Source organism: Onychomys torridus, chromosome 4 (genome assembly GCF_903995425.1).
Source record: "Onychomys torridus chromosome 4, mOncTor1.1, whole genome shotgun sequence".
Taxonomy (NCBI): domain Eukaryota; kingdom Metazoa; phylum Chordata; class Mammalia; order Rodentia; family Cricetidae; genus Onychomys; species Onychomys torridus.
Window position 1 is genome coordinate 51,544,566 of NC_050446.1, and position 13,421 is coordinate 51,557,986.

Below are 13,421 nucleotides of genomic sequence, written 5' to 3' on the forward strand. Positions count from 1 at the left end.
TTCATTTCTCCAACGGTCTCATTCAGTATGCAAACCACACTTAAGGGCAAGTAGATGGCCAACACAAAATGAACTCAAAGGATTTGGGGAGATTTTCTTTGTCTCATATTACTGTGTCTGCGCATTTTTTTTTTACCTTGCTGGTCTTTTGCTTATATATTATGGTTTTGAGTTTTAGTGTGTGTGTGTGTGTGTGTGTGTGTGTGTGTGTGTGTGTGTGTGTGTGTACACGAGTGCACGCACACGTGTGCGCACGCATTTCTCATGTTCTTTCTTTTCTCCTTCTTTTCTTCCATTCTTTAGATTGTTCATTGCATTTATTCTAGTTTGTCTTTTTGTTTTCTTAGGAAAAGGAGAAGGCATGGAGCTGGAAGGATGGAGAGGCAGGGAGGATCTGGGAGGAAATGAAGGAGGGAACTGTGATTGGAATACACTGTATGAAAATAACTTTATTTTCAATTAAAAATGGAATAATCCCAGCTGGATCAAGAACAGAAAGGGAGAACAAGGAACAACAGACCATGATAAATGAAGACCACACGAGAACAGGAATAGGCAGAGTGCTGGAGAGATCCCCAGAAATCCACACTGATATATCCTCTGTAGACTGCTGGCAATGGTCGAGAGAAAGCCTGATCTGACCTAGTCTGGTGATCAGATGGCCAAACACCCTAGCAGTCGTCTTGGAACTCTCATCCAGTAACTGATGTAAGTGGATGCAGAGATCCTCAGCCTGGCCCCAGGTGGAGCTCCAGGTGTCCAATTGTCGAGAAAGAGGAGGGACTGTAAGAGCGTGAATTGTTGAGACCAAGATTGCAAAAAGCACAGGGACAAATAGCCAAATGAATGGAAGCACATGAATTATGAACCAAACGCTGTGGAGCCCCTAGCTGGAGCAGGCCCTCTGGATAAGTGAGACAATTGAATAGCTTGAACTGTTTGGGAGGCACCCAGGCAGTGGGACCGGGACCTGTCCTTAGTGCGTGAGCGGGCTGTTTGGAACCTTGGGCTTTTGTGGGGACACTTTGCTCAGCCTGGAAGGACGGGACTGGACCTGCCTCTACTGAATCCACCAGGTTTAAATGAATCCCCAGGGGAGTCTTGGCCCTGAAGGAGATGGGAATGGAGGGGAGGGGTTGGGGAAAGAGGGGGTGGGGCGGGAGGGGGGAGGACAGGGGAACCCATGGCTGATGTGTAAAATTAAAACACAAATATAATAAATAACAAAAAAATGGAATGAAATAAAGAAATTCTAGCATAAGAGAAGGCATGAGAAACAGGAAAATGGTACTCACATCATCTATTAGGGGATGCCCACATTTTGGGGAAACATGCCCAGGAGAATGTCTTTATTTACAGCCCCTTAAAGATATACTTGTGAGGGCAAACATTTTCTACCTTTTGGGGATGGCTTAGTTAATTCATGACCAACAGGCTCTGTTCTAATCCATTGCTTTGAACAAAAGAATGAATCTTACCAGACCTCTTCCTTTGGCTCGTCTTGATAGCTCTGGTCATCTATTCCCCACGAACTAAAAGCGGTGGTTGACTTCCATAACTGCCTTTGTTCTACCTAGTTGGCCCCTCTTTGCCCTATTTGAATAGTACTGCATCTCCTTCAGATTCCGTTCTTAATGAGGTTATTTACCTTGCATACCCAATGAGATTGTACCTTACATAATAAATTCTCTGCTCTGAGGTATGTCTGAGGGGGCAGCCTATTCAGCTATTAAAAGGTATAACCTTTTAACGGAGATTGGTCTTAAGGCTGGACACAACTTCTATACTGACTTTCCAATTACTTAAAGATGTCACCATAGCATACAGAGGTGTTTACATTTACATATACACTAGTGGATCGGCCTTATAAACACCCACTAACTACAAAATGACTTTTCAAAGCTCATTTGCTACCACATGTATAAATGCTCTTGCTTATGTATGTTAATGAAATACACATGTGCTAATAATGCAAGCTAGGCATTAAAGAATAATCATTTTAATGCATTAGTGTTGCTATCAATTATGTGTGCTAATGAAATGCATGCAACTACAATCCATTTGGACTCTAAATTTCCTTCCAGTCAGTAATTGCTCTTCTCCCTCCACCCAGCTATTTGCCAGAAGTTGTAACATTGACTACCTTAATTTCAACTTACCACAGTGGAAAATAACAAGCTGAGAAATGTCCAGAAGTCTGGAAGCAAACAAAGGATAAGGAAGCCTGGATAATCCACCATTTTGACAATAAATTTAGCCTACCATCATTGATGGGATGGCAGTAGAGACTGTTCATAAATGAAGGGAAGTGGGGGAAGGGAGAGCAGTTACATCTTTGAGTCATATGAGTCATACCATTTGAAGATATTACTATTGAAAAGCATTTTAAATAAATACATTAAATAAAATTGTTTTAGTTAAAAATCATTTTAATACAACTTTTCCTCAAAATTCTTTCTCACCTTTTGTTCCATTTTATTATCTTTTTATTGACACAAAGTCTCACTCTGTAACCTAAGCTGACATATAACTCACAATGAAGCCCAGGTTAGCCTCAAACAAACTCAAAGCAATCTTACTTCAGCCTCAGGCAATGAGACTATAGGTGTGAGCCACCACATCCTGGGATTTTTGTACATCTTTCCCTACCCCCCAGGGGAGAGTGTGAACACAGTCCACCCCACCACAAATTATGCAGTTGAGTTTCCCACATTTGGAAAAATTGCCGGGGTCAGCACATATGGATAAGCCTCGCCCTGGGTAAACTACCTTGGTGATCATAGTATCGCCCCTGACAGGTAAGTATACTTTCACATGTCTTAATTTCAGACTTTCATTAACTTGATCAGTGTGCTTGAGGATGCTGCACTAACCTACAAAACACGTTTCAGTGCTATCCAAGTGTGGTGCTGGTCAGATCGAATAGCTGCATGGGGAAGAATGGAACTTTTACCCTCATCTATCACACTTCACAGAAATGAACTCCAAACCGAGGCCCTGAATCTGACAGAGGAGAAAGTAAGGAATAGACTTAAGCTTATTGGAACAGAAAGACTTTCTGGTCAGGACTCCAATAGCACAGGAAGTAACATCAACAGTTTGGGACCTGGGGAGATGGCTCAGTGCTTAAGAATACTGACTGCCCTTCCAGAGGACCTGGGATCATTCCCAATGCCCACATAATAACTCACAACTCTCTATAGCTTCAGTCCTGGGGGATTCAACACCCTCTTCTGGCCTCTTCTAGCACCAGGCACCAGGCACACACATGGTACATAGACATGCATGTAGTCAAATAAACATACACATAAATAAAATGTTTAAAAGACCAACAATCAACAAATAGGACCTCATCAAACTAAAATGCTTTGTACAGCAAAGGACACCATTATTGAAGTGAAGAAGCAGTTTATAGAATGGGGAAAAAAATCCTTATCAGCTATCTAACAGAGAGTATCTAGAATATACACACTCAGCCGGGTGTGGTGGTGCCTTTAATTCCAGCACTTAGGAAGCAGAGGCAGGTGAATCTCTGTGATTTCAAGGCCAACCTTGTCTACAAAGTGAGTTCTAGGACAGGCTCCAAAGCTATGCAGAGAAACCCTATCTCAAAGAAAAGAAAAGAAAAACCAAACTCAAAAAATTAAAATCAAGAAAACAACCCAATTTAAAAAAAAAAAAAAATGGTTGCATGGAACTAAGCAAAGAATTATCAAAAGATGAAATACAAATGCCTGAGAAACATTTTTTTAATGTTCAATATCCTAAGACATCTGGAAAATGCAAATTAAAACTACTTTGAGATTACCCCAGTCAGAATAGATAAGATAAACACAAAATGATGACAAATGCTGGTATGAGTGTAAGGCAAGGGGAACATTTATTTATGGCTAGTGGGGTGCAAACTGGCAACCACTATGGAAATCAGTGTGGAGACTCCCAAAGAAATTCAAAGTAGATCTATCACATGGTCCAGCTATACTGCTCTTGGGCATATACCCAAAAGACTACATTCTACTATGGTGGTACTTGCTTATCTATGTTCATTGTTGCTCTAGTCATACTAGCCAGAAAATGGAAACAGCCTAGATGTCCATCAACTAATGAATGAATTGGAAGTGTGGCTTATTTACACAATGGGATATTATTCAGCTGTTAAGAAAAATGAAATCTGCATATAAATTGATGGAGCTAGAAACAGTCATCGTGACTTGCTATTGATGATTACTTTTCTCCTCCTATCAGAGTAATGCAAAGTACCTTCCAGCACCATAAACACTAGTCAGTAGGAGTGAAGCTACTACACCAATTCAATTTCTCCATGGTTGATGACCTAAATTTTCTCTTCAGCAATAGGACCTTGCCATCAATATGAATATATATATATATATATATATATATATATATATATATATATATAATGTTTTCTCTTATATTTAGATATTAGTTGGACAGATAACAAGGAAAGATGAGGGGACCTTCTAAGGAAGGAAAACTAGAATATGGTGTTATAAAGAGATAATAGGGAAAGTAGGGGGATTGAATGAAAAGGGATGGAAGAGCAAGGTAAAGAAGGAACAAAGTTGAGACAACCAACACTAAAGGTCTTTTGAAAAGCCAAATGGAAACCTACTACTGTAGAAGCTTCCTAATGGAATTTACATTAGATAGATAGATAGATAGATAGATAGATAGATAGATAGATAGATAGAGTAGGTCTACCCTGTAACAGGATGACAATGATCCTACTAGATATATAGACATGACAGGCACTTTTTTAAAAGTGCCAAGAATAGGTTATTTCTTTTGAAGTTGTTGACCAGTGAGGTCCCATGGACCCCCCAAATATTACAGGCTACTGCCAATGCTATTGATCAACTTCCATAATTGATGGTAAGACTATTGCTGAAGACACTATGTACTTGAGTCACAGAGCGTGGCTATATCAAGCTTCAAGCCTTCATCCCTACTGACTAACTTTGCACACTACCAAAGGAGAAAACTAATCATCAATCTTAGCCATGAACCCTGAAAGGTACAATAATGTCTAGCCTGGCAAGACAAACCTGCTAGTGTAATAGTAGCATGACCAACCACTTTCTAATTAGATTTAAGTTCCACTCTACAAGATGAAACCCATACCTTGGCACCATTGTCAGGCCAATAATCTGTGGCTAGACAGGTCACAGACTCTAGGGAAGATGCTACTACTATTATTCTACTAAATGGCCATAGCTTTAAACCAATTCCTAATGATCCTTTATTATATCCATAGAGTAATACATATCTCAATCCTCATCAGAGAAATTGATTTGCTTCTATTTGCATTAGATGCAAATGAACACAGAGACCATAACTGGTCAAGGTACAGAGAACAAGAGACTGAACTATGCTTAGCTCTAAATAGGATATCTATATCACATTCCTTCCTAACAGTGCTCAAGTATCATTGTAAAAAACAGAGTGTAAAGACTATAAGAGCCAGAGGTAGTGAATGAATGCAAGGAAACAGTGTCCTCTGGATACAGCAGGGCAGCTGCCACATGTGAGTTCAGCAGTTGTGACATCATGCACAAGCCCCATGCAAGCTCAAGCCAGACAAAATTCCTGCATGGAGAGGGAAGGTGGACATGAAGTCCCACCTCTGTCGAAGGAGATTTTGGCAATTGATAGCTGTTGGAAGACAAGAGTCAGTTTTCTTTAAGGGTTTTGCCCTTGGTAAATCGATCACACTGCAGCAGAAGGCCACACATCCAATAATAGATGGGCAGCACAAATTGGACTCGATGAGGGAAAAAAGGACACAAAGTGGGTGGATTGGGAAGGGAGGCGATCTGAGAAGAGTTGGAGGAGGGGTGAATATGATTTTAAAAATTTTCACAAAATTCTCAAAGAATAAAAGGAACGAAACAGCAACAAAAAAGAGCAGCTCTCTTAAGCCGAAACACTTTGGTTACAATTGCTCCAGGAAAGGAGTAGTTAGGAGAATCTCCTCCACATAACATCCTGTTCCTCTCCCCTGCAGGAGACCCAAGAAAGTCTAGCCTACTTACTAATACTTAGGAGCTCATAGATTGTACCTAGACAATTCAAATATTTATTGACAACCAACCATCTTATAGGTTTTGTAAACATGGCGTAGAACAAAACTTCAGATATTTCTGGCAACAAGTACTTTTTCTACTGGTTGGGGATGGGGAGATGATCCAGTTTTGCTAGTGGATACTAGTAATAGTGAAATTGGTTTTAATGGAATAAAGAAAGCAAGAAAGGGGAATGAAGGAATATTTTTAAAAGGATATGACCAAGTCAGAGACAGCAAGCTGGTATCTGAGTATCCCAGAGTAGTTTAAGGTAGAAAAAAGGAATACAGGGAGAGGACCACCACGCAGACACATAAGGATGGACAGTGTAGGGCTTAAAAGCCATTGTGAAGACAGGCTTCCACTATAAATATAAACAGTAACTTACAGGAGAGCAGGTAAGTGCCTTTACAACAACCTAGATGAGATATGAGAGGGCCTTAGATCTGAAAGAAAAGCTGAGCCCACAGCTGGAGTCATCACTGTCTATCTTGCAAAAACATTTATATTATAAATTCTAATTCATAACATTATAAAATATAAATCCTCAGTAAGGATACAAATTAGTGGCTTCTGGGTGTTAAAGTTTATTATAAAATCTATTTGTGTGTGCATGATATAAGGTTGCTACATATCTACATTAAAGATTGAGTCAATAATCATAGCAAGCAAAGCCTCAGAGCTAAAAAAGAAAATAATTACAAGTTAAGCTATCACATAATTAAATTACAATGACACATCTTATGGTCTTATGCTTGTGTATTATGAAGTGTGAATATTGTTACAACAACAAATAGACATGATTTTTAAAGACATTTATTTTTTATTATTGTATGTGTATGAGTCTGCTTGTATATATGCCTGTGCACCTAGTGCAAGTCTGGTGCCCAAGTAAGCCAGAAGAGAGTGATGGAGCCCTTGGAACAGGGATCACCAGATGTTCCTGAGCTGCCATGTAGATACTGGGAGTGAACCTGGGTTTTCTGCAAGAGAATCGAGTGCTTTTAACAACTGATCCATCTCTCTAGTTCTGCAGAAATTTTAATAAGATGAACAAACACCTTTAAGTAAAGAGGTAATGATTGTTTTGAATCAATAAGAATTGAGATCTAAAAGGAGTCATAACTTTTAAAATCAAAAGTTAAAGTAAAAATTTTGGTTTTGTTCACTCACTTTTGTGGCATTAAGGATGGATTCCAGGACCTCACACATGCTGGCATGAATTCTTTACACTGAGCTACATCTTGTGCTGTATCTTATTAACATTATAAATCATTGAAACAAATACAAGAAAGTTTTTATATAGGTTTGTTGTAAAAGGTTTTTAAGCATTTGTAATTTTAGCTTTCAATCAGGAGTATCTTGTGTTGGGGAATGTTATTTTAAGGTGTGTTATTTTTGTTTATGTTGCATTTGTTTAACTCTGTGAAGCTGTATTTCTTTGCCTGCCTAAAACACCTGATTGTTCTAATAAAGAGCTGAATGGCCAACAGCAAGGCACAAGAAAGGATAGGTGGGGCTGGCAGACAGAGAGAATATATAGAAGAAGAAATCTGGGAGGAGAGAAGAAGTAGCCAGAGAAGGAAGAGGACAGACACCCGGCTGCACAGCAAGCCTCGGAGTAAAAGGAAATAATGGAAGGTATACAGAAATAGAGAAAGGGATAAGCCCGGGGGCAAAAAAAAAAAAAAGGTAGATGGGATAAGTTGGCTAGAAATAAGCCAAGCGAAGGCTGGCCATTCATAAATAAGAATAAGCCTCCATGTGTGATTAATTTGTGAGCTGGTGGCAGGACCCTCAAAAGAATTTAAAAACCCCAACAACACTCCTTAGCTTCATCTCACTTTACAATTCTCTTGTAATAGCTATGCTTAAATGATTAAAGATACAATCCTCTCAGGGAAAAGAAATTGAGTCAAATGATTGAGAAATAACTACATGGAATCTGGAGGTTCTATGAAGCACAGCATAAAAATTAAAATAAGTTTTTAAAAAAGAGTTCCCTGGGCTTTTGGAAAGGATGCCATTCCCTGCAAAGGCTGATTGTCAGGTCTCGGGACTGCCCTTGGGAGTGTCAACAGAAGTTGTTGGAAGAGGACAATCCACTTCTCTTCCCAGAGTCTCACATTTGCCCATCTATCAAACATCTGACAATAATCTGATACAATATGCATTGGTAGAAAGTATGCTTTTTGCAACTAGCACAGTATAAGAATTACATATAAATAGGAATTATGAAAAACACATGTAAGTTCATAAAGAACTAAGGGAAAGGCTGATCCTCACCCCAGACTCAACAGAACATGTAAAGTCCTAGAGATGAATGTGCTGAGTGAGCATAGTCTAGAAACATAAGGATAACACCTGAGAACATAAGGTGAGAGGGACCAGGCACACAGGCTTTATAGATCCACAAATTAAATGAAGAACCGTCTATTCCTCTGGGTAAAGCTCTGGGGTTGGGATCTATGGCTAGCAGCCACCCATACCTTCCCTCCCTAGCTTCTACTACACCAAAGCAAAGACTTGGAGGACAAGAAATTCTAAAACAAAACTCTAAACCTAAGGTTTTAGCATTCTGGTGAAAAACTTTAAATCCCAGCAAAGGTGAATATTGATACTTTAGCACAGAGCCTTACTAGCAAAACACAAAAAAAACAAACAAACAAACAAAAAAAAAAAAAAGTTCAACTGTGGAGAACTAATGTTTGTTTGCTAAGCAATGTACAGACAGACAGTTGAAGCTACCTAAGCAACACTGGTTCCCCAGGGAACATCCAGTCTGTGAAAAAGTCTACATGTTTTGTATAAACCAAACCAACAATGTGGACTCAGAACAAACATTCTGATGAGATGATAAAATACATAATTCTTTTAATGATTTAAGCAAATACGTTATTGGAAAGGTGCTTCCCCTTTTTGTTTAAATAAAAATGAAAGGTTTTGACCTTAACATAGTAAAACTATATGCAGCAAAAACAGTTCTCAAGTAAGAATTACATTTACAATATTCAGTCCATTTGTATTCTGCAAACTCAGAAAATACTCCACCATCCATCCCATCTCAGTGACTCCAAAGTTTTATACCTATTTTACTTTTTATCATAACTGAGAAAAACTGAGACTCTAATTATTTAGTCTTTAACTCCATCAAAAGGATGTAATATTACCTAAGTAAACAGGAAGTGCATTGCAAGCAACTTCCAAAACTTTAGAAATGACAGACATCTGACTAACTGGACAGTCACCCAAAGTTCCTCTGGAATGTTGGAACATCCATCTTCAGCCTAAAGGCCTAGAGTATCTGGCAGATTTTTCAGTCAAGCAGGAAATTTGAAGGAATTTCTTCCGTGTCCTACAAAATGCCTGGCAAACTCTTCCATAAAGCAGGAACCCTCAAGAACCATCCTACCTTATTTTGGCAAAGTTCAACAGTCACTTTCCTGTGGGTCTTGCATGCCCAGTTTAGATAGCCTACTGTCAAGCAGTCAAGGCAAAAGCAGTTTCTTGACCAAATGGCTAGCCTTGCCACAGTGAAAGCAATCTCCTATGGAATTTCTTCAATGTCCATCATCCTTTTATGAAGTAAATTGGTGTTTCCAGGAGCAGATGTGTCTTATTGACATGAAACCCTTAGGTTATTAAACATTTTAAATACCATATTCTGTAGGTCTTTGAAGTGTTTGAAAATCATCTGTTTAAAATATACCCATTTAATCTTGAAAACATACCTAATGTGACTGTGGGGAGCCGCCATTCTAGGATGGCGCTGACTTCCTGACAGCTTTGCTGTAAACAACTCCATATTTGGCTGTGCTTGCTGGGCTGCGCACCTCGAGGCTTGCGCATGCGCGTATATGGTAATTTGGCCTTATGTCCTCAGCCTATCCCGTGGCTCCCCGTGCTTGCATTCTGGTGGGATCCAATCACAGATTGACCCGTTCGCTTGGTTCCCTATATAAGCAGCTGCCTTTTGGTTCTTGGGGCCCCTCACCTCCTGCTGTCCCTCAATCAAGAGGCGCTCCAATAAAGTGTGATCTGAGAAGAATCCTCCAATGGTGGTCGTTCTTCCTCGCTGGTCGAGGAGCTCGCCGCATGTGACTACAAATTTGATTATTAAAGATTAACTATGAACTCATTTCTTACTTATATATTACATTTTTAAATTGTGCATAAGCACAATACCCCAAACAAAAGTAGAAACATACATTCAGTATAACAAAATTAACTTTAAGTTTGTATCAATATACCAAAATCCATACCCGGGCAAAATATCTGAGATTAATAAGTCATTTTTTATCCTATATTCCTATATTCTCTTAAATAACAAACATTTATAACCCACCAAATAACTAAAGACCACCTATCCCATCTCTTGGGAATGTGAGCATCATGCTCTCCAGACTGCTTCCTGTTGTCTGTGGGCAAAGACATCTTTAAGGGTCCCTGAGAAAATTTGAGATAATGGCCAAGACCTGGGAAGACCATCAGTAATCTTTGTTGATATATATCAGGCAGTCTCCCTTGATCAAACCTGATCCACATTATCCTGGAACAAATCCTCAGCCTCTTGTTTCCTATGGAAACGAAAGCAAAACCTCTTCTCCAAGCATCTTTGACTTCCATTTGACAAATACATCTTTTTTACTTCCATTGTAAAGTTAAGGCATTCTTAAAAAATCTAGGCTGGTTTATTTCAACAGTCCTTTCAATCCCATATCTCTTAGCACCTATTGTTTGCTTATCAAGAATCAAAAAAATTTAAAATCAACATAATAATATACAGGATACAGACTCCCTGTGTATTTCGCATCTCTATGTGGCTTATTCTTTTTTTATATATTACTTTACTTCTCTTGTTAAAGATTTTATTATTTTTAAACTGTTTTTCTTTCTGTGACTGTGCATACTCTTTTTATTTCTTTCTTAAGCTTCTGCACACTGTAAAACACACTGGAACCTGTTTAGAAGTTTTTCCATCTGGACCTCTTTTACTAGGTATCATTTAGCCTTTTTTAACCAGGTGACCAAAGTTAAAACTGCTAAGGTACAACTGGGTCCCCCGTGTGGCTTTTGGTGGCTGGCTCTGCCCGATTCTAGGTTCATGAGAGCCAAGCCTAAAGCTCAAGACCCAGTCAGAGGTGCATTTGACAGGAACTGCATTCAACCCTCCAGAGATCTAGAATGCCCATGCTTGTACTGAGTCGAGCGGTTTTTACTTGGCTTTTTTTTTTAACTTAATGGACCCCCAGTTCAAGGGCTTGCTGTAAGGTAAAAACTCTTAAAGGAGCTGTATCACCTTTTTTTTTTTTTTTTCTTTTTACCTTCTCAGGCCCAACATGGAAATATGGCCCCACATTGGGCACTAAAATGTAGTTGGATTTTTACTCTTTGGGGGTCCACCACCCAGCTCCCAAAAATACATGAAGACTTATTCTTACTTACAAATGCCTGGCCTTAGCTTGGCATGTTTCTAGCCAGCTTTTCTAACTTAAATTATCCTTTTTCTCTGTAGCTACATTTTTGCCTCTAGGCTTTTTATCTTTATTCAATATATCTTTCCTTCTTACTCCATGGATGGCTGGGTGGCTGGCCCCTAAGGTCCTTCTCTCCTCCTTTTCTCGCATCTCACACTTCTCTTTATATTTCTTCTTCTATTTATTCTCTCTGCATGCCAGCCCCACCCATCCTTTCTCCTGTCTAGCTATTGGCTGTTCAGCTCTTTATTAGTCCAAGTAGATGTTTTAGACAGACACAGTAACACAGCTTTACAGAGTTAAACAAATGGAACATCAAAGAATGCAATACATCTTTGCATCATTAAACAAATATTCCACAGCATAAAAGAATGTAAAACATCTGAAGCTAATACTCCACAAAAGTGCTTTGTGGTGGTTGGTGGTTGGTTGGTTGGTTGGTTGGTTGGTTGGTTGGTGGTTGATTGGTTGGTTGGTTGGTTGGTTGGCTAGTTGGTTTTCCAGACAGTTGTCCACTATATAGTCCATTCTAGTCTTAGAACTGTCCTGTAATCAAGACTGGCCTGGAACTTGTGATCTACCTACCCCAGCCTCCCAAGACCTGAGATTACAGGCATACAACATCATGCTTAGCTGAAAGACAATTTATTAAATGACACAGAATCAAAGAATGTAAATGTCTTAGAAATTTATTCAACATCAAGAATAGAAATATAATTTATGCATTTGTGCACAGAGTAACGTCACTTATCTTTTGTGTTATTGCAAACTAATTCCATTTTGTGATATCTTAGAAGAGTTACAGTGAATAGTGCAAGCAGAACACACACAGTACCCCCTACTGCTAAGTAGCGAAGTCAGTAAGCAGTAGATACTCTTTTTCAGTTTCTTAATAATTATCTGCAACAGAGCTTCAGAAAACCTGGTCAATAAATTCTTCAGTGTACTCTTTACTTCTTCAAATACTGAGTGACACATCGTTATACATTATTAACAGAGTATATTTTAATCATTTTAAAGCACATTAGGTAAAGAAAAATGTTATAAAAATCCAACCTTACCAAATGGTTAAGCGTGGAAGATTCGGGTTGGGGATTTAGCTCAGTGGTAGAGCGCTTGCCTAGCAAGCACAAGGCCCTGGGTTCGGTCCTCAGCTCCACATTTAAAAAAAAAAAAAAAAAAAAAAGAGTGGAAGATTCAAGAGACAGTGAGCAAATATGTGGTGGAGAACTGGGAGAGAGAGGAGCAAAGTGGTTTGTGTGCTGTGGAGAGAGGCAGAACTGGGGACATGATGGCAGGGGCAGACCTGTGTGAGTGGCCTGAGCTGCCCCCTCAGGCCAATTGATGTCTGGGCCTGTGCTGCCACCAAGGGCCATATTTGGAGCTGTGGCCCTATCACAGCCAGGGGCTGTGCTGATGTCTCATGGCCCATGTTATCATCAAAGGCCCAGCAGATATCTGTGGTCTGGGATGCGCCAAGGGCCCCACATCTGGATTCATGGCCCTATTGCAGCCAGGGTCTGTGTTGACGTTTGTGGCCTGTGTTACCACCAAGGCCATGTGGATGCAGGGGTCCGGACTGTCACTCAAAGCTATGTTGGTGTCTGAGGGCTGTGTAAACTAGCCCTGCCCCTTGCTGGCCATGAGAGGGCTGGCCCTGCTCCTCAGTGGCTGCTGTGGCAGGAAAGCTGTTCCCAGTGGCATGGATGCAGGAGAGCTAGCCCCAGAGGCCTGCGCCCAGGAGAGCTGGCCTCCTCCCTTGCCAGCCCTGGGAGAGCTGGAGCTACCCCTCAGTGGGCACTGCAGCCGGAGAGCTGGCCCGTGGTGTGGGTGCTGGAGAGAGAGCCCCGCCCCTCACTTG

General features: G+C 40.1%; 1 pseudogene; it reads right to left on the bottom strand.

The window, feature by feature from the left end:
* Positions 1–2,654: 2,654 nt before the first annotated feature.
* LOC118583292 lies at positions 2,655–2,806 on the bottom strand (annotated as a pseudogene).
* Between the last annotated feature and the right edge of the window lie 10,615 nt (positions 2,807–13,421).